This window comes from Zingiber officinale, chromosome 2B, assembly GCF_018446385.1.
Source record: "Zingiber officinale cultivar Zhangliang chromosome 2B, Zo_v1.1, whole genome shotgun sequence".
Taxonomy (NCBI): Eukaryota; Viridiplantae; Streptophyta; class Magnoliopsida; order Zingiberales; family Zingiberaceae; genus Zingiber; species Zingiber officinale.
Window position 1 is genome coordinate 69264796 of NC_055989.1, and position 19544 is coordinate 69284339.

The following is a 19544-nucleotide window of genomic DNA, read 5'->3' on the forward strand; positions in this document are numbered from 1 at the left end:
TAGGTAGAAATTTATAGAAATTGGAATGGATTTAATTGGAGTTGTCTATATCCATCAATGTATTTTGACTGATGGACTAAGGGATTTAGATTTTTAAAAAATTGACATATAATGAAAAAGAGTAATGTGGTGAAGATATTTATGATGTCCATGTCTGGTTTTGACATACCTATAATAATTTATGGGTATGTGCAAATTGCCTTAAAGTCATAAATTTTGAAAACCTTTTAATCACTATTGTTAATTACTTCAAATTAATATTTTGGGCACATATAAACTTTTGATTAATTTAGAAATCTATAGGAATTGGAATGAGTCCGATCGGAGCTTTCTAAATCTATCAATGGATTTTGACCGAAACCCCTTGATCTCTCTAAAAAGCCTTTAAACAATATTTTTTGGGCTTGAAACTAGGTTGTTATGAGTTCCACCCGATAACAAATGTAGATCTTTGAACGAGCTTCGATTTAAATCAAAGAGGGCATTGTTTTAATACTCGAGTCAAAAGTTATGGTGTTACGCCCCGAGGGTATACTTGTCCGTCAAATAGGACGATACCCCCTAGTGACAATATAGGAAATACGATATCAAACCAATTCAAGCCAACATAAAATACCAATGAAATATAATAGCACCAAGTCATAAATAACAATAATGATAATGCGTGTATGTATGCATGCATATGTGAATATATTAAATTAACCAAAAGCATAACCAACAATATAAATATTCGATACAAAGAGGAAACCCAAACTATAAGCAGCAGAAAGTAAAGTAACAACTCATATAGAAATCCAAACTCAAAAATCCGAACTCGAGTGGGATTGGCAGTCAGGACCTCTAAGCGACACACATCGTTTATCTGCTAACATGGAGGATCAAAGAAAAACAACGGGTAGTGAGTATAAAAAATATACTCAGTGGATAGAAGAAAATAATGCACGGATAATATACTAACAGGAGATCAAAGGATGCAGTCTCAGGTAAAATACTTACTAACCAACGTAGATGTCCCAACATAATCACCAGCTAACCAAAAGTATAATCAATAACATATCACTTCACTAATATGCTTAACCAAGTATAACCAACAAATCTGGCATACATACAGTACACACAAACCTGCATGAACAAATACATGACCAACCTATAGCAGGTATATAACAAACACTGACTGCGGGAGAACATTCTCCCATGGATGGTCCCGTGGGCAGTCAGAGTAAATGACTAGTCATATTCATGAGAGAATGCTCTACCACGGATGATCCCGTGGGCAGACAGGGTATATACTAATGATCACTAACGCATCTCTCTCATCCATGCATGGGAGACAGGATATACTAACAATCGCTGACAACTCTCTCAACCACGAATGAGAGACAATGGTCGACAGGATATACCAACGGTTGCTAACGACTCTCTCAACCACAAATGGGAGACAATGGTCGATAAGGTATAGCAACCAAGGGTCTAGTAGGATCCTTGAAATCCTACACCATGGTATAATTCTACTAATGCATAGTCATGAGCTTATATAACAAGTAAGAGTCTACTAGGATACTCGGTACCCTCTATTACGAAGTAATCCTACTAATATATAGGTAGAAAATAGACAATCACGTTTCCAAGTTACTAGTCATCTATCATTAATATCTCTACTAATTCCATGGAATCATCGCAGATATAATAAATAACGGGATCAATATCAAGAAATCCCAGGAGCTGATTCGGAGGGGAAAGCCTAGTGGAATACTACCCTTTTGCTAGGGAGTGATTTCCATCAAGTATAGGTTAATATAATCTCACTAACATATATGCCCTCGCACCAGTATACAACTATACTACTTATCATATCAGTGATCTATAGGCATGAGTCTAAGTATATAACCATATTATAACGTAAATTCATGAACATAAGCTATAGGCCTAAATAATAACAATCGTCTATTAGGATACTCAATATCCTACACTACAACATAAATAATGAACGAAGGTTTAGTAAGATGCTCAATATCTCATACTGCGGTATGATCATCCTAACAATAAATACAGAGTCAAATCATCTACTAAGAGGTCTAGCAGAATATCCATTGTCCTACACTACAGTATGGTAATATCATGCATATCCATAAGCAGAATCATGAATATTAGACATAACTACATAGCTATCCACAAATGCTCAACATATAAGGATAACAAATAAGATATCAAACTCAAGAGTGATATAGGACAGACTTAAGATAAGCGAGTATCTGCGACTTCATCAAAACATGATAATAAATAATCATGCACTATAATCACAGCTATCAAGAAGATAAGCAAAATTTACCCACCTCGATGTAGCGTGTCTAAATCATCTTCAAGTCCGTGAAATCACATTGAGCTCAAATCCTACAAATATAGGATATAAGGAATCTAAGAGTCTATTAATCAATAATCAAACCCTATTGATTAATTAATCAACTCTTTAATTTATCTATCCCTTGATTAATTAATCAGTTCACTAATTAATTAATAAGTCAATTAATCCAATGATTAGTAAAACTAATTTATCTATACTCACATCATATGTTAATCTATTAATCCGCCTATCCTTTGATTCACATTGATATATCCCTTATCAAATGATTCGTTAATCAACTTAACTTAATCAATATTAATCTATCTATTAATCTATCAATGAATCACTAGATCAAACTTAATTAATTATCAATTATCTACTTATTAATTAAGTTAGACCAATTGATTATTTTCTCAATGAAATTGATTAATCATATAAACCTCATTAATTAATTGAAGATCATTTAATAAATCAAACAAACTTTAATTAACAAGCTAATTAATTAAACAGATTACTACCTAATATTACACAATTGATTAAACAAATCTTAATTAATTAACTTAGTAACACTAACTAAATCTATGAACTAATTAGTCAGCATAATGAAACAATAAATGGCTTTACCGGAGGCAACGACGGCAGCAACGCTAGGGCCGGGGCAACGACTACAATGAGGTCGCAGACGTTGAGGGACAAATGACGGAGGGTGTGGAATCACATCACAGTTGTGAACGGACCAGTGTGGCTAGAACGGCTCGCAACAGTAGCGCTAAGGGAAACACCCAACCACATCCGGGGGATGTTCTTGGTGGCCGACAGACCCGTGCGAGGGCTACACGCGCGCAGGGATGGCAGAGGTCGAACGGAGGTGGCTGCTGCTCGAGGAAGACGATGTAGAGGGAAGAAAATAGACACTGCATGGGCTCAGATCGACTACGTGGCGGAGAGTAGTGCTGCCAGTGCACGAGGAAGAGACGCGATGTTGGCTCGGATCGCATGGCGAAACTATCGTCGCGAGATCCCATCGAAGAGGAGGGAGGAGAACTAGAGATGGGCATTGATCTTGGCTGCTCGTGAGGTCAGCGGAATAGTCGGCGGCCAACCACTAGTCACGATGGTCGTTGATCGTGCGCGGTGAACAGCACTGTGTGTGCGCGAGAGATGAACGACGGAGAGACTAGTGTGGCGACGGACAACGGTCGGTGCTCACAGGGAGGTAGGGATGCTCTCGATGGCCAGAGGAGGGGTTCTCTGGCATGGCAGGAAGCTCGGCGATGGTGCGCCACATGCATGCGAGTGCGAGAGGTAGGCGAGTTGATCAACTTAGGGTTTAATGAGAAAAACCTAACTTTATAATCAATCAATTCTCACTTTAAATGGGTATTCTCAAACAGACTTTTCTCTTATTCATTTATCCCCATGAAATATTAAAATATTCCTTTAAAATCCATAAAATTTTTAGTAAATTCTATACATTCATATAAACTTATTTCCTAATAAATTATCCACTAAAACATTTTTATTTTCCTTAAAAAATTTAATTATGTCATATTTTAATTATTTCCTTCTTTATTTACATTTTTTGGTAAATTACATATTGTAGGACCGTTGCGGCCGGCTAGAAGGGGGGGGGGGGGGGGGGGTGGATAGCCTACAAACAAAAAAATAAAACCAGCCCTTCTCGAACTTTTAAACTAATACTTGCATAAAGAATAAGCAGAAAGTAAATATAACATTAAAAGAAGAGGCATAAGTATTTACTTGGTTATAACCGATGTGGTTGTTAATCCAAGAAAGTTGAAGCACTAAATACTCCTTCAGGTGGAGAAGCCTCTTACAACGTTGAAGCGCAGAAAACAGAATCTTAACTCTAAATTACAGCACAAAAGCTTCTGGACTAAGGCTATATTTATAGCCTTGGTCGGGGCGCCCCGAAGGATTCCGATCGCCCTAGGGGGGATAAAACTTTATCCCCCAACGTTCAGATAGCGAAAGACTCGTTCTGGTCAAACTTCGACTTCCGGGCACCCTGGTACGTTCCGGGCGCCCCAGAGGAAAAAGTCAACCTGTTGACTTTTCTCAGCCCCGGGTCTTCTGCTCCGGCTCCGTTCGCTTGGGTGATCTCTGCCATCCGGAAAAGGGATCACCTGAACCCAAGTTCCGGTCTTCTCGAGCAGGCTTCCGCTCCAGCTTCTCGTCCCTCGGAATCGCTGTGTGCTTCCTTCTCGTCCACCAGCGTACTCATCCGCAGTCTTCGTCCCTCGGTCGCACCCCGTGCCGACCTTCTCGCTAGCTGCGTCTCTTGCTCCCCGAGCAATCTTCCGCTCCGGCTTTCGTCCCTCGGAACCACCGCACGCTTCCTTCTCGTCCACCGGGGTACTCTTCCATAGCGCCTCGTCCCTCGGATGCACCGCGTGTCATCCTTCTCGCTAACTGCGTCTTCCGCTTGACTACCTATGCTCCTAAGTTCCTGCACACTTAGACACAAGGTTAGAAACACACAGGACCTAACTTAACTTGTTGATCACACCAAAACAACCTTGGGGTTCCAACGATCTCCCCCTTTTTGATGTGATCAACCCAAGTTAAGTTAGGGTAAAAATAGACATGAAAATTAAACAGTTTATATTGCAATAACGTGCAACAAGATAGAAAAATTAAATTTCAAAAATCTTTAATTTCTACCTCCCCCTAGACTTATACTTTTTCTTCTCCCCATTTGATTACATAAAAAATTGGGGTTGCAAGAAAAATCTAAGGGTTGACACTTAGAAAAATTATAAAAATCTATTTCAATGATTTTCTGGAAAATATTTCTAAATCAAGGAAAATTTCTAAGTCAAAAATAAGGTTGACACTTAGAAAAATTATAAAAATCTATTTCAATGATTTTCTGGAAAATTTTCTAAGTCAAAAAATAACTTTTGAAAAATTTCTATGTTTTCATCATCAAGAATTACGAACTTTCTAAGCCAAAAACTTCATGCAAGAATTTTTTTAAAAAAAATTTGAGAACATTTAGAAAAATTTTAAAAAAATTTCTATGTATTTATTTTATTTTATTTTATTTTAATTCTAATGCTTTTATCAGAATATTTTAAATTTCCATTTTAATTTATTATAACTTCTCAAATCACACTTTTTCATATTTAAAGCGACCAACATTAAATATGCAAAAAATTGTATCATGTTAATTTCTATTATTAGTTTGTCGAGATTCTTTAATCGACAAGCTATTTCTTTTAACTTAATAATTTTTGTTATATTTTGAATTTCTAATTCACAAAAATATTTTGATAATATAAATTCTAACTTGATAAAATTTTTCTACAATATAATTTGTAAAACATCTTTCGGCAATGTTTTTACTTTGCAAAATTCGTTCAAAAAAATATTTTGTAATTCGCAGAAATATTTTGTCATAAATTCTAATTTGTAAAAATTTGTTGATAGTAGATTTTCTAATTCGAAAAACTCTTTTGATGATATTTTGATTGAATCACTCAATTGATCAGAAGTTGAAGTCTATACCTGACTTACCTTCTTGGTCGTTGATTCCCCTCCTGTTGAATTGCTTTCTTCCGAAGATTCTCTCCCTTCATTAATGCTCATTAAAGAAGAGCTTTCTATGTCCTTGGGATGAAATTCGGCTGTTGGGGCTGTCGCGACACTTACCTCGATTTCGGACTCTTCTGGCGATGGATTGATGTTGGATTCAACTTTGACTTGTTCTTCGTAGAGCTTTAAGAACTTTTCTCAAAGTTCTTTTGTGCTTTTATATTCGCCAACTCTATCGAGATCTTCATTTGGTATTACGCTTAGAATGTGAAATTCTGTCTGGGCGTTCGCCATATACTCGTTACGTTGCTTCTTGTTCCAAAGGCATTTATTGAGTTCTTCTCCATTCGTTGTCTTTGGTGCTTCAAAACCAGATTTCATTATTAAACAAATACCAAAATCAGTGTTTAGATATACCTCCATTTGTTTCTTCCATAAAGAAAACTCTCCCTCGAATGCTGGTGGATAGATGCTATCTCCGGCCATCGTTTTGTTGCTTCAGATGGTGGTTAGTCTTTCTGAGGCGTCTCAGCTCTGATACCACTTGTAGGACTGTTGCGGCCGGCTAGAAGGAGGGTTGGATAGCTTGCAAACACAAAAACAAAACCAACCCTTCTCGAACTCTTAAACTAATACTTGCATAAAGAATAAGCAGAAAGTAAATAGAACATTAAAAGAAGAGGCACAAGTATTTACTTGGTTACAACCGATGTGGTTGTTAATCCAAGGAAGTTGAAGCACTAAATACTCCTTCAGGCGGAGAAGCCTCTTACAACGTTGAAGCGCAGAAAACAGAAGCTTAACTCTAAATTACAGCACACAAGCGTTGGAAGTGAATTTCTGAGTTCGTTGAAAGCTTCTGGACCAAGGCTATATTTATAGCTTTGGTCGGGGTGCCCCGAAGGGTTTCGGGCGCCCTGGGGGGATAAAATTTTATCCCCCAATGTCTAGATAGCGAAAGACTCGTTCTGGTCAAACTTTGACTTTCGGGCACCATGGAGGGGTTCGGTCGCCCCGGTACATTCCGGGCGCCCCTGTCAGCTCCGGGCGCCCCGGAGGGAAAAGTCAACCCCATTGACTTTTTCCAGCCCCGGGTCTTCTGCTCCGGCTCCGTTCGCTTGGGTGATCTCTGCCATCCTGAAAAGGGCTCACCCGAACCCAAGTTCCGGTCTTCTCGAGCAGGTTTCCGCTCCGACTTCTCGTCCCTCAGAATCACTGCGTGCTTCCTTCTCATCCGCCAACATACTCATCCGCAATCTTCGTCCCTCGGTCGCACCCCATGTCGACCTTTTCGCTAGCTGCGTCTCTTGCTCCCGAGCAATCTTCCGCTCCGGCTTTCGTCCCTCGGAACCACCGCAAGCTTCCTTCTCGTCCACCGGGGTACTCTTCCGCAGGGCCTCGTCCCTCGGACGCACCGCGTGCCATCCTTCTCGCTAGCTGCTGTTGGTGCAAGGTGCACCAGAATCAAACCTGAGTTTTGATGTTGTCAAATGTTCAAGTTAAGTCTTGTTATGATCTGATGATTTGGCTAAGTGTGCAGGCTATTTACTCAATCAGGAAAGCCCTAATCATGGCCAGACAGTGAAGTCCAAACATGTCTGGAGGACCTAACATTTGGCAGGTAGGTTGAGGTAAATAACTGGAGGAGCGACAGTGAGGTCGGGTTCCTGAAGGGAACAACCTAAGGTCGCTGATCCAACTGAAGAAACCGGAAAGGTTTTCAAGTTGAGATCAAGACAGTCCTAACTGTTATACTCATGCATATTACTATTATAACTGTGCTAACTTTGTTTTGCAGGAATATTCTTGTTATATGGAGCTAACTTTGTGTTATAGAATCATATGACCTCTTGGACTTCAAATGGTCATAACTTTTGACTCAGAACTCAGAATCATGCTCTGTCAGCGGCCACGCGACCAGCACTCAGAAACCTTCAATTTACCAAGGGTTCAGTCGACTGAACAGGAGGTTCAGTCGACCGAAAAAGGCTTTTTATCAGTCGACCGAAAAAAGGTTCGGTCGACCGAACGGGCAAAAATGGCAAAGCAGATCAGGATCGCAAATATGGCATCACAGCATGATCGGTCGACTGAAAATGAGGTTCGGTCGACCGAACCAATAAAAACATTAATGGAGCATTAAGTGCGAATCTCGGCGAGAAGGGAAATTCACCGTTCGGTCGACCGAACAAGGTTGTCGGTCGACCGAACCATTAAAGTTCAGTTAATGCAAAAGATCGAGCCAACGTCAGACTCCAGCCAGGAAGGAAGGGAGCGGGTTCGGTCGACCGAACAGAGGGATCGGTCGACCGAACATCAATGGCACTTATAAAAGGAGCTCGAGGTCTGAGGCTCAGCAACTCTTCTCTGATCGACTCAAGTTCTGTTCTGCAAGCAAATTGTGCTACAAGCCTTCATCAGCTCAGCAAGCCACACTATCCTGAAGTGCCGACCAAAGCTTCAACTGCATTTACTTGTCGGTATATTTTTATATAAGCTTGCATTGTAATTCACTTAAGCAAGATAGTAGGGTTGTTACTATCTTGCTCATTTGTACGATCTGCTTCTTTCCGAGGATCTCGGAAAGAAGAGCTATAGTGATTTGCCCATCGGTGTGATCAAGGATCGCGGGCCTTCGAGTAGGAGTCGAGCTAGGCTCCGAACGAAGTAAACAAACTTGTCCCTTTATATTTTCCGCTGCTTACTCAAATTGTTTTGAAATACGAAAAGAAAAGTTTTTAAAAGAGTACGATATTCACCCCCCCTATCATACTCATTCGATCTATCAGCTGCGTCTTCCGCTCAACTACCTGTGCTCTTAAGTTCCTGCACACTTAGACACAAGGTTAAAAACACACAAGACCTAACTTAACTTGTTGATCACACCAAAACAACCTTGGGGTTCCAACACATATGACCTCCGGAAGTAAGCATGTGACACATACATACACATAACTTATCGTACTGATGGTTCTCACATGGATACTATAAATACCACTACAAGAAAACTTTTATTTAGGGATGGAAAGTTTTTATCCCAAATTTGCAATAAAATTTGTGACAAAACAAGAAATTGTCGCTAATTAACAACAAAATTAACAATGAAAGAGTTTCATCGCAAATTAGAAATAAATAATATTTTATCATAAAATTCATTGTCAATTAGCGATGAAATTCGATATTTATTTTAGAGTTTACGATTAATTCCATATTTGTTTCAAATTTTGTAACAAAAATGATATTCATTGCAAAATCTACAAAGAATTAAGAATTCATCACAAAAGTTTGCAAAACATATAGAATTAATTCAACCAATTTTGCGATGAAGATTCATCGTAGATTGTTAATAAAATTAAAAAAATAAATGTGTCGACAATTCTTGGACACATTTATTTATTTTTTTTTCATTTTTTTTAAATCTTCAACAAATTCTAGGATTCGTCACATAATTAAAAAAATAAATAAATACGTTTGAAATTGATTGAGAGACTTAGAGAGCTCAGAATGATATAAAACTAATTTCTATGTATTTATTTATTTATCCTAATTATATAAATGCCCTCAAATATCAATTTGACATAATATATTAAGATCAATGATTTTTTGAACATGAATTGGATTTTTCAGACACATTCATGTTCAAAATATCACTGATCTTAATATATTAAGTCAAATTGATATTTGAGGGCACTTATATAATCAAGAGAACTAAGCGAATACATAAAAACTAGTTTCATATCATTCCGAGCTCTCTAGATCCCTCAACCGATTTCAAATACATTTTTTCAATTCTACGATGAATCCCTGGATTCATCGCCAATTCTAAGATGAATCATTGGATTCATCACTAAATCTGCGATGAATCCTAGGATTCGTCGCCAAATTTTAAAAAAAAAAGTGTCTGAACTAGATGAGGGCTTAGAAAGCTCTTTATGACATGAAACCAATTTCTATGTATTCGTCTAGTTCTTCTAATTATATAACTATTGTCAAATACCAATTTAATCCAATATATTGAGACCAGTGATTGTTTAACCAAAATTAGATTTTTTTGGACACATTTGTGTTTAAAAAATCACTGATATCAAAATATTGGGTCAAATTCATGTTTGAGGATATTTATATAATCAGGAGAACTAGACAAAGATAAAAGAACTGGTTTCATGTCATTCTGAGCTCTCTAAGTCCCTTAACCAATTTCAGACACATTTATTTTTTTTCAATTTTGCGATGAAGATTTGTCACCAATTCTATGATGAATCCCTTGATTCCTTGCCAAATCTGCGATGATCCTAGGATTCGTGGCAGAATTAAAAAATATTAAAAATAAATAAATGTGTTCAAAACTAGTTGAGGAACCTAGAGAGCTCAGAATAATATAAAACCAGTTTCTATGTGTTCGTGTAGTTCTCCTGATTATATAAATACCTTTAAATATCAATTTGACTTAATATATTAAGATCAATGACTTTTTTACATGAATTAGATTTTTTGGACACATTCGTATTCACTAATCTCAATATATTGAGTCAAATTAATGTTTGAAGCATTGTATAATAAGGAGAACTAGATGAACGCATAGGAACTAATTTCATATTATTCCAAGCTCTCTACGTCCATCTGCCAATTTTTATCACATTTATTTTTTAAATTTTTTATTCAATTATGTGATGAATCATAAGATTCATCGCCAAATCTTCAATGAATCCCTAGATTCGTCACCAAATCTGTGATGAATCCTAGGATTCATCACATAATTGAAAAAATAAATAAAAAATAAATGAGTCCAAAATTGGTTGAGGTACCTAGAGAGGCCGAAATAACATGAAACGAATTCATATGTATTTTTTTAGTTGCCTTGATTATATAAATGCCCTCAAATATCAATTTGACCTATATATTGAGATCAATGATTTTCAACATCAAAATGAATTTAACATGTTGAATTAATTAACTCTTTTTAGTATTTTTACTAAGTCATCAGTCGAAGTCCATCTAATTGTCTTTTCTATGAAAAATTATATTGTATCAAATTAATATTTAAGGGTATGGATATAATCAGAAGAACTAGACGAACACATAGGAACTGGTTTCATGTCATTCTAAGCTCTCTTTATGTCCATCAATCAGTTTTGGACACATTTAGAGTCATTTTGATATTAAAAAAATCATTTCTCTTAATATATTAGGTCAAATTGATATTTGAGGGTATTTATATAATCAAGAGAACCAAATGAACACATAAGTACTACTTAATATCATTCTGAGCTCTCTAGGTCACTCAACCAGTTTCAAACATATTTATTTAAAAAAAAAATCAATTTTGCAATGAACCCTAGGATTTGTAGCAGAATTGAAAAAAATAAAAATAAATTTGTCCAAATTGGTTAATGGACCTAGAGAGCTCAGAATAACTTTAAACTAGTTCCTCTGTATTCGTCTAGTTATCCTAATTATATAAATACCCTTAAACATCAATTTGACCAAATATATTGAGATCAATAATTTTTTGATCATGAATTAGATTTTTTAGACACATTCATGTTTTAAAATTACTTATCTCAATATATTAGGTCAAATTAATGTTAGAGACATTTATATAATCAGGAGAACTAGACGAATATATAAAAAATAGTTTCATGTCATTCCGAACTCTCTAGGTCCCTCAACCAGTTTCAGACACATTTAGTTTTTTTTTTTTATTTTTTTTTCAACTCTCCTATGAATCCTAGGATTCGTTGCCAAATCTACGATAAATTTCATGAAAAAATATTTTCATCACTAAAAACCCTAAAAATTCTCTACACACACGATTCCCCCATTTCCCTAACCTTTCTATCCCTCACAGTTGGCCTTGGCTAGCTGCAGGTGATCATGGTTGGCCTTGGCTAGCTGCGAGCGATCGTGACTGGCCTTGGTAGTATAGCTGACCGCGACTAGCCAAGGCCTATCGCGACCTGCCTTGGCTGGCCACGATCGGCCTTGGTTGGCTGCAACCGACTGAGACTGGTCTTCCCTGGCCGCAACTGTTCGTGGCTATTTGTATTTGTTATTGTAATATTCTATTGTAATATTATTTGTGCAGAGTCTATATTTGATGTGTTTAGAGAGACACTTGTCTTTATTGACGTTTGTTAGGTATACCTACACTTGTTACTTAATAATGATATCATTAGTGTATTGTCTCATGTTATCGATTTTATTAAGCAAATTTAGAAAACTTGTAGATCAATTAGTTGTTTATATACAATCTCATTCTTAAATTTATATATTTTATCTGCTAATGCTATGTATTTTTTTTCTATAGGTCATTATTCACGCATTATCTCATCTCTTAGCAAAAATGGTAAGAATATTCTTCATTATGCATCAAATTTTTATTTACTTTATCCTATTGTTGAATTTTCAAAACATCTTTCAATGGGGTGATTATAGACGGAGATCTCATGGCGAGTCTAATTCAGTACCTAACACTGTACTTATACCCCCGAATGTGATAGGACCTTTCCATTCATTTTCGTTAGTACCTTTGTCGCTCCAATTGCTAGTACTCACATAAGTTCCTTTTAGACACTCATTTGCTGAGATGCAAGACATTCGAGAGTCTATAGTCCCTTGTGGAGATTCGTAAGTACAAAAAAATATTTTATTTTATCAACTATCGTAATTATTTAACATTGTTTATTTGTAACTTTATGATAGGTCTGAACATTATGTACGTGTAATTTATGAGATTAATAGAATTAAGAATAACCATTGGAGAGGGGATTCAATTACTTATACAAGCACTCCAACACCCACAAAAGAGCTCTGGTGGAGCGAATTTAGGGTATAAATGATTCATTTTATATCTGAAATAAAAGTGAATATATAATCATTTATTCTTTTTACAATTACAACGGTCATTCACTTGGAACCTGATGTCAGCAAATCATAAATGAATGGTTGAGTCCTCAAATAATAATAATCGAATTCACAGGGACTATGAATGAATACTAGATTATTAAACAAATTTAATTATTCAGACCTAATCAAAGATGTAGTATGTCGCAAACACATAAATCAATAGCTATAGAGAAAAGAGGAAAGAGAGAGAAAAGGCAGCTAGCTTAGAAAGATAGTAGAGGTAGTAATGATCCAATCAAAGGGGACCCACTCAAACAATAGCAATGCAATAGAGAAATATTAGCAAGACAGAAAGTGATGCTACTACTCAGAGAATAATTCTAGGACTTTGGTGTTGGTGCAGGAAGCATCCGACAGTCGAACTTGTGTTTTGATTATGTCAAAGAGTCCAAAGTAAGTTATTTTGTTATCTAACAAGTTAAATGAGATTGCAGGAAAGTCCTAAGTGTACTTAGGTAAAAGTCCTAGCTGCGGTTAGGCAGGTGGAAAATCCTAGGGGATGGTAACCCTAGGTCCTAGGGGGTGGTAATCCTAGACGGAAAGTCTTGGTAGGTCGAGAGCTTCGGCCAAAAGTCCTAGAATCGAGGACTCTAGATGGAAAGTCCTGGTGTCGTGAACCAGGTGAAAAATTGGGCGAGTCGTGGAGTGGACGTCCAGCGGAAAGTCCTGGAGCCTCGGGCGCTGAGCAAAAGTCCAGTTGGTCTGGAGGATTAACTGGCAACAAGTAAACTCTCCTGAGTGGAGTAGGTGAGGATGTGTTTCCCGGTGAGGGAACAGTAGGCATCGGTTCAACCTAGGGTTTCCGGTCTGAAATTCGAAGTCAGAACCGGACAGTCCGGTGACTGTCAAATTCTTATGCTTAACTTATTTTGTTGTACTAAACTCTATCTTGCAGGATGTGTTTTATGTTTTGGACTAACCAATCTTACAGGGGGTGAAAAAGAAGCAAAAGCCTAGGATGAACATTCCTGAGGTGCCCTCCATGGAGCTTGGAGGCGCCTCAGGTCACTGTTGAAGACCTCCGCACAGCAGGGCAAAGGGTGCCCTGAACGCAGGTGGAGGGCGCCCTCCATACAGTTAGAGGCGCCCTCAGGAGGATAGGCCGAGAAGAAATCAAGGCTTATAAACGTTGCATTTTTGGCAGGGTTGAGGGCGCCCTCCATGGTGTTTGAGGTGCCCTCCACGAGCTTTATAAGCCGGTCTCAAGAAGTAGCAAGGAACAACATCAGAAATGCAATCCATCTTCCGTGTGATGCTTAAAGAACGTTCCAACAAAGCCGCAACTCGACCCCACGACCAGAAACTTCAAGATCACTGTTTTCTTTTGTCATTGGTATATTCTACTGCATTTAATTGTACTTCAAAGTTGTAAAGATTTATGAATTGATAGTGATTACCCATCGAAAATGATCAACGATCATGGGCCTTGGAGTAGGAGTCGCCCAAGGCTCTGAACCAATTAAATCTTGGTGTTTGGGTTGTTTGATCTTATTTCCGCTGCGTTTACTCTTATTCTTCCGGATGAAAATTGAAAATCACAAGCGCTATTTGTTGGTGCAACCTTAGGTCAAGGTTGACTTGGTTGACCTGACTCGAGTTGACCTGACTCGAGTTGTGTTTTGATGTTTGACGATGTTTGACGAGAAGAGAGTTGTATTCTTGATGTTTGACAAGAATAGGTGTTCGGGAGATTGTAGGTGCAACATTAGGTCAAGGTTGACCTGGTTGACCTGATTCGGGAAAAGTCCAAGCAGGGAGCTTGGCACGCGAAAAGTCCGAGCAGGGAGCTTGGCATTGGAAAAGTCCAAGTATGGAGACTTGGCACTGGAAAAGTCCAAGCAGGGAGCTTGGCACGCGAAAAGTCCAAGCAGGGAGCTTGGCATTGGAAAAGTCCAAGTATGGAGACTTGGAAAAGTCCAAGCAGGAGCTTGGCACGAAAAGTCCAAGTATGGAGACTTGCACGGAAAAGTCCCGTGAGTGAAGGCAAGGAGAAAGTCCTAATCGGGATGTTAGGCGGTTGGAAAGTCCCGTGAGTGAAGCCAAGTGGGAAAGTCCTAACGGATGTTAGGCATGGAAAGTCCCGTGAGTGAAGCCGTGCAATGGAAAAGTCCTAATCGGGATGTTAGGCAATGAGAAAGTCCTAACGGATGTTAGGCGGTGTGGAAAGTCCTGGTGAGTGAATCCGGCAGGGAAAATCCAGATGGATCGGGATGATCGGACATCGGTGTTGAGGAAAGTCCAAGTAGGTCAAAGGATTGACCGGACACTTGGCGGAGGTTCTAGCAGGTCAAGGGAGTGACCGGATGCTAGGGATGAAGTACCAATAGGTCAAGGTTGACCGGATATTGGTTTGAAGTCTTGGGACTTGGTTTGGGCAAAAAGCTCGGATCGGTCACCGACCGATCCGGATATGTTTTCTCGATCGGCGTGACCGATCGATATCGAAGCTCTGTTGATTCGTTGATCGATCCGTGACCGATCGAAGAAAACAGAGGCGAGATCGGTCCTGACCGATCGATCTGATCGGCGTGGACCGATCGAGACGCAGCATCGCGAAGGAAGGAAGGGATCGTGGACCGATCTGATCGGTCCACGCATCGACGTAGTACGCATGTCTCGTACCGATCGATCCGGGACCGATCGGGCCTGATCGGTCCACGCATCGATCAGGTTCTAGCCGCTGCAACGCAACGCTAGTTTCTTGCTTTTCTTCGCAGTATAAAGGAGACGAGGCATCTTCGTGCGAATTTTTCTTCTTCCTCTTCTTCGCTAGAGCTGCTCTGGTGCTTGAGCTTTGTTGAGCTCTTCTTCGCAAGCTTCGCGTGAGCTTCTTCCTTCGGCTGGGACTCCGACTGAGCTGCTGCTGTGGTTGGCGTCTGAGAAGCTGTTGCTTCTTCAACAGTCGACAAGAAGGCAAGGGTTGTTTACATTTGCTGTGTATTTACTTCTTGTTTCTCTTGTATTTGTACTCCTTATCTTGTTGTTGCAAGAAGTAGTTGTGGCGAGGTTTCTCCACCCATAAGGAGCTCATATTTAGCCGGTTCTCCGGGGACTCATCCACCGACGGATTGGTAGGCTTCGTCCACCTTACGGACACGCCGAGGAGTAGGAGTTCATCTCCGAACCTCGTTACATCGGTTTGTTTTTCTTCTCCTTAGTTTCTTCCTTGTATTTCCGCTGCGACTAACCCTAACTGTAGGAAGAACGCGAGAATTTGGGGCGGCTATTCACACCCCCCTCTCTAGCCGAGTACGAAGAGATCCCAACAAGTGGTATCAGAGCGAGGCCGCTCTTCGACGGATCAACACCCGGGGGAGCACGGGCTAGAGATGGATCTCTATGGAGAAGATATCACGATTCAACCCTTCTACGAGTCTCACGACAACTTCACGTATTGGAGGGTAAGGATGATGTATTTTCTTAGGACTAATATGTTAAATTGGTTTTGTGTACAAGAAGGGTTTTCCCCTCCGATGGATGAGGAAGGAAAACCTATCAAGAAGAAGGAGTGGACGAAAGAGCAAATCCGACAATCCGAAATCAATGACGAGGTAACAAAAATTATTGAATTTGCGTTACCTAATAATGTTTTGTGCAAGATAGATAGGTACAACAACGCCAAGGAATTGTGGAACAACTTGGTCAAGTTCCATGAGGAGAGCTCCACTTCAAGCCATGAAGAGGAGTCAAGTGAGCTAAGTAGCTCACACCATGGAGGAGAGGAATTAGAAGTTGAGGGTTACTCAACATCTAAGGAAGAAGAGGATGAGAGCACTTCTTCAAGATTGGAGCAAGAAGAAGAAGCATCTACCTCCGGAAGGGATGAAGAAAAGAGCATTCATCCATCTTCAAACCTAGGTAACTCAAACATGTTAATTTCAAGTAAATTGCATATAATGTGTTTTGAGTGTAGGGAATTTGGGCACTACAAGAGTAAGTGTCCAAAGAGGGTAAGAAAGACTCCACCGGCACCAAAGGTCAAGAAAGCCGGAGTCCCGACACGCAAAGGCAAGGAGCACGTAGTGTGCTTCCAATGCAAGCGAAGGGGACACTATAGGAGCCATTGTCCAAGGGGGAGGCAACCTCACAAGGACAAGGGATGCACATCGATAGGGGGAGCTAAGGCAAACCCTAAGGTACCTTTTAAGGCATACTATTGCAATTCAAATAAGAAACATGCTAGTAGTTTTATTGCTATTGCAAATAATGATGAGCATGTTAACACTAGAAATCAACACATGTGCTTAGGTGCTAAACATGTCAACCTAGATAGGGATACTACTAGGAATGCCAACCCTAGAATTACCTCATCTAAGGTTAAGGAGAACCTAGGTAGGAATCCCAAATCAACTAGACACATGCCTAGGAATGCCTCAAAGAAAAATGACAAATCAAAAATTGAGGTATTAGAGAAGGAGAATCAAGTCTTGAGGTCAAGACTTGATACTTTGGAAAAGGCTCTTAAGAACTTGGAGAAGTCATCTCTAGGGTTTAAGGGTCAAATTTCAAAGCCCAAGGACAAGAAAGGTTTGGGTCACAAACCTAAGTCTCAATTGGTCAAGCCCACTTACCATAATGTTCCATTCGATTATGGAACAAAATCTAGGACTAGGAAGACCACCACCAAGGTCACAAGGGAAGTCACCCCTATAGTTGACCTTGATGAGACCCAAATGACCAAGGCTTTAAAGCCTAAGAGGGTCATTAGGAGGGTTGCTAGGGAAGTCATCCCTAGTGAATATTTAGTGAACCCAATGAGCTCTAATAGGTATTGGGTTCCTATGAGCATTTTCTCTACCCCATAGATGGGTTAGAGAGTGTCAACTCCAATAAGAAGGGTAGTTAACCCAACTTTGAGGAAATTGACACTCAAGGAGCATTTTTAAGGTTTTTGGGAACCTTTGAAAATGAAATGGAATAATCTTTGTCATTCACTCCTTGGAAGAGTAAGTTGTGCCAAAGTGAGAATATATTAATCTTACTTTAAATTGACACAATTTGGAAAAACCTAGAGAAATATCAAATTAGGATTTTGATATTCTCTTAGGTAATCAAGGCAATCCGGGCCTTAACTTAGAAGTGCTACTCTTGTAGAATTTTAAATGGTATAAATCAAACAAGAGATCAAGAAATGTCAATTTGGGTTTTGACATTTTCTTGGAGCACTTTGGGCAATCTAGGATTAGAATTTAAGTTAGCTAAGTGATTAAGGATACTTAGATAGGTAATCTAGGTATTTTATTTGTGTTAACTTACCGTGGTTGTTTGCCATATGCCATGTCATGACATCATATTTAATTTATGATCATTTGAAATGCCATGATAATGCTTAGGTTATTATATGTCATGTGTTAGTTTAGTTTCAAACTTTATGCCATGACATCATGACATTGGCACATGTTTTTACTTATGATATCATTATATGCCATGTCATCATCTCTTGCATTATAATCAATAAAATTGATTTAAGGACAAACATATAATTTGATATTGAGATCAAATTGATGTTTAGAAAATGCATGAGAACTTAGCCTAAGTTGACCTTAACCCATATCTCACATCAAATTGACTTGAATGTGGTTTGATACACCTTAGATGTGTGTGAGATATTAGGATCATGAGTTAGGATCAAGGTGCATAGTTTTTGTACCTAGATGAGCCTAATTCAAGAAAAGGAGGATCATAGGGAAAGCTTGTGTACAAGTCATGTACATCTAGCCCTAAGATTATGGTCCTAAATTCAAATGATTTTAAAAGCATTTTAAAATTGATTTGAAAAACCTTGATGAAGCTTTCCTAGTGATAGCATTCATCATTGAACATTGTGATACAAAGTTGAGTTAAACTTGAACTATTTCAAAGTTTTTGAACTTTGTATCAAGATTGAAAAATGGAAACTATTTTCATAGAAAATTATTTTTCCGTGATAGTATATGGTATGAGGAGTGTATCCTCAAAATTTTACGATTTTTGGAATTTTCTGGAATTTATTAGGAGTTTCTGAATTTCCGGGAAGGGAAATCAGAAATCTCTGATTTCAGAGTGTGGATCGGTCACCGGACCGATCCAGGGAAGTTCTGATCGGTCTGGTGACCGATCAGTGACGATCCAGTGCGATCAGTGAAGCGTGGATCGGTCTGGGGACCGATCCAGGGGGCTTCTGATCGGTCTGGGGACCGATCAGGGCGTGCCGAATTTCTGATTTTTCAGCTGTTGGTCTGAAATTTCAGCTGGAAGTTGGGTTTTGGGGATTTCTAAAGGTTTGAAACTCTCCAAGACATTGTTTGTGCAATGGTCAAGGGGAGTTGACTTTTAGGGGGAGTTTTTACTCCTTGAGGATTAGTGATATGGGGTTATCACTAAGTTGGTTGTTGAGTTTAGTATCAAGGGGAAATTAAGAGTTTCAATGAAAGGTATGGGACTTTCATTAGGAAGAAACTCTTGACCTTGATACCTCCTTTCTTTTGATGTGTGTCAAAAGGGGAGAGCGTTCATTGGAGAATTATTGGAGAACCCAAGTTAGGTTATCGGGTTAACCTAAGCTAGGGGAAGAATGTCAAGGAATGTTCAAGGAAGAACATTGGAATTCTTTTTGATGTATGTCAAAAAGGGGGAGAATTATTGGAGAACCCAAGTTAGGTTATCGGGTTAACCTAAGGGGAGAATATCCAGAGAATGTTCAAGAAAAGAACATTGGACATTGGAAGATGGTTGGAAAACCTAAGTTAGGTTATCGGGT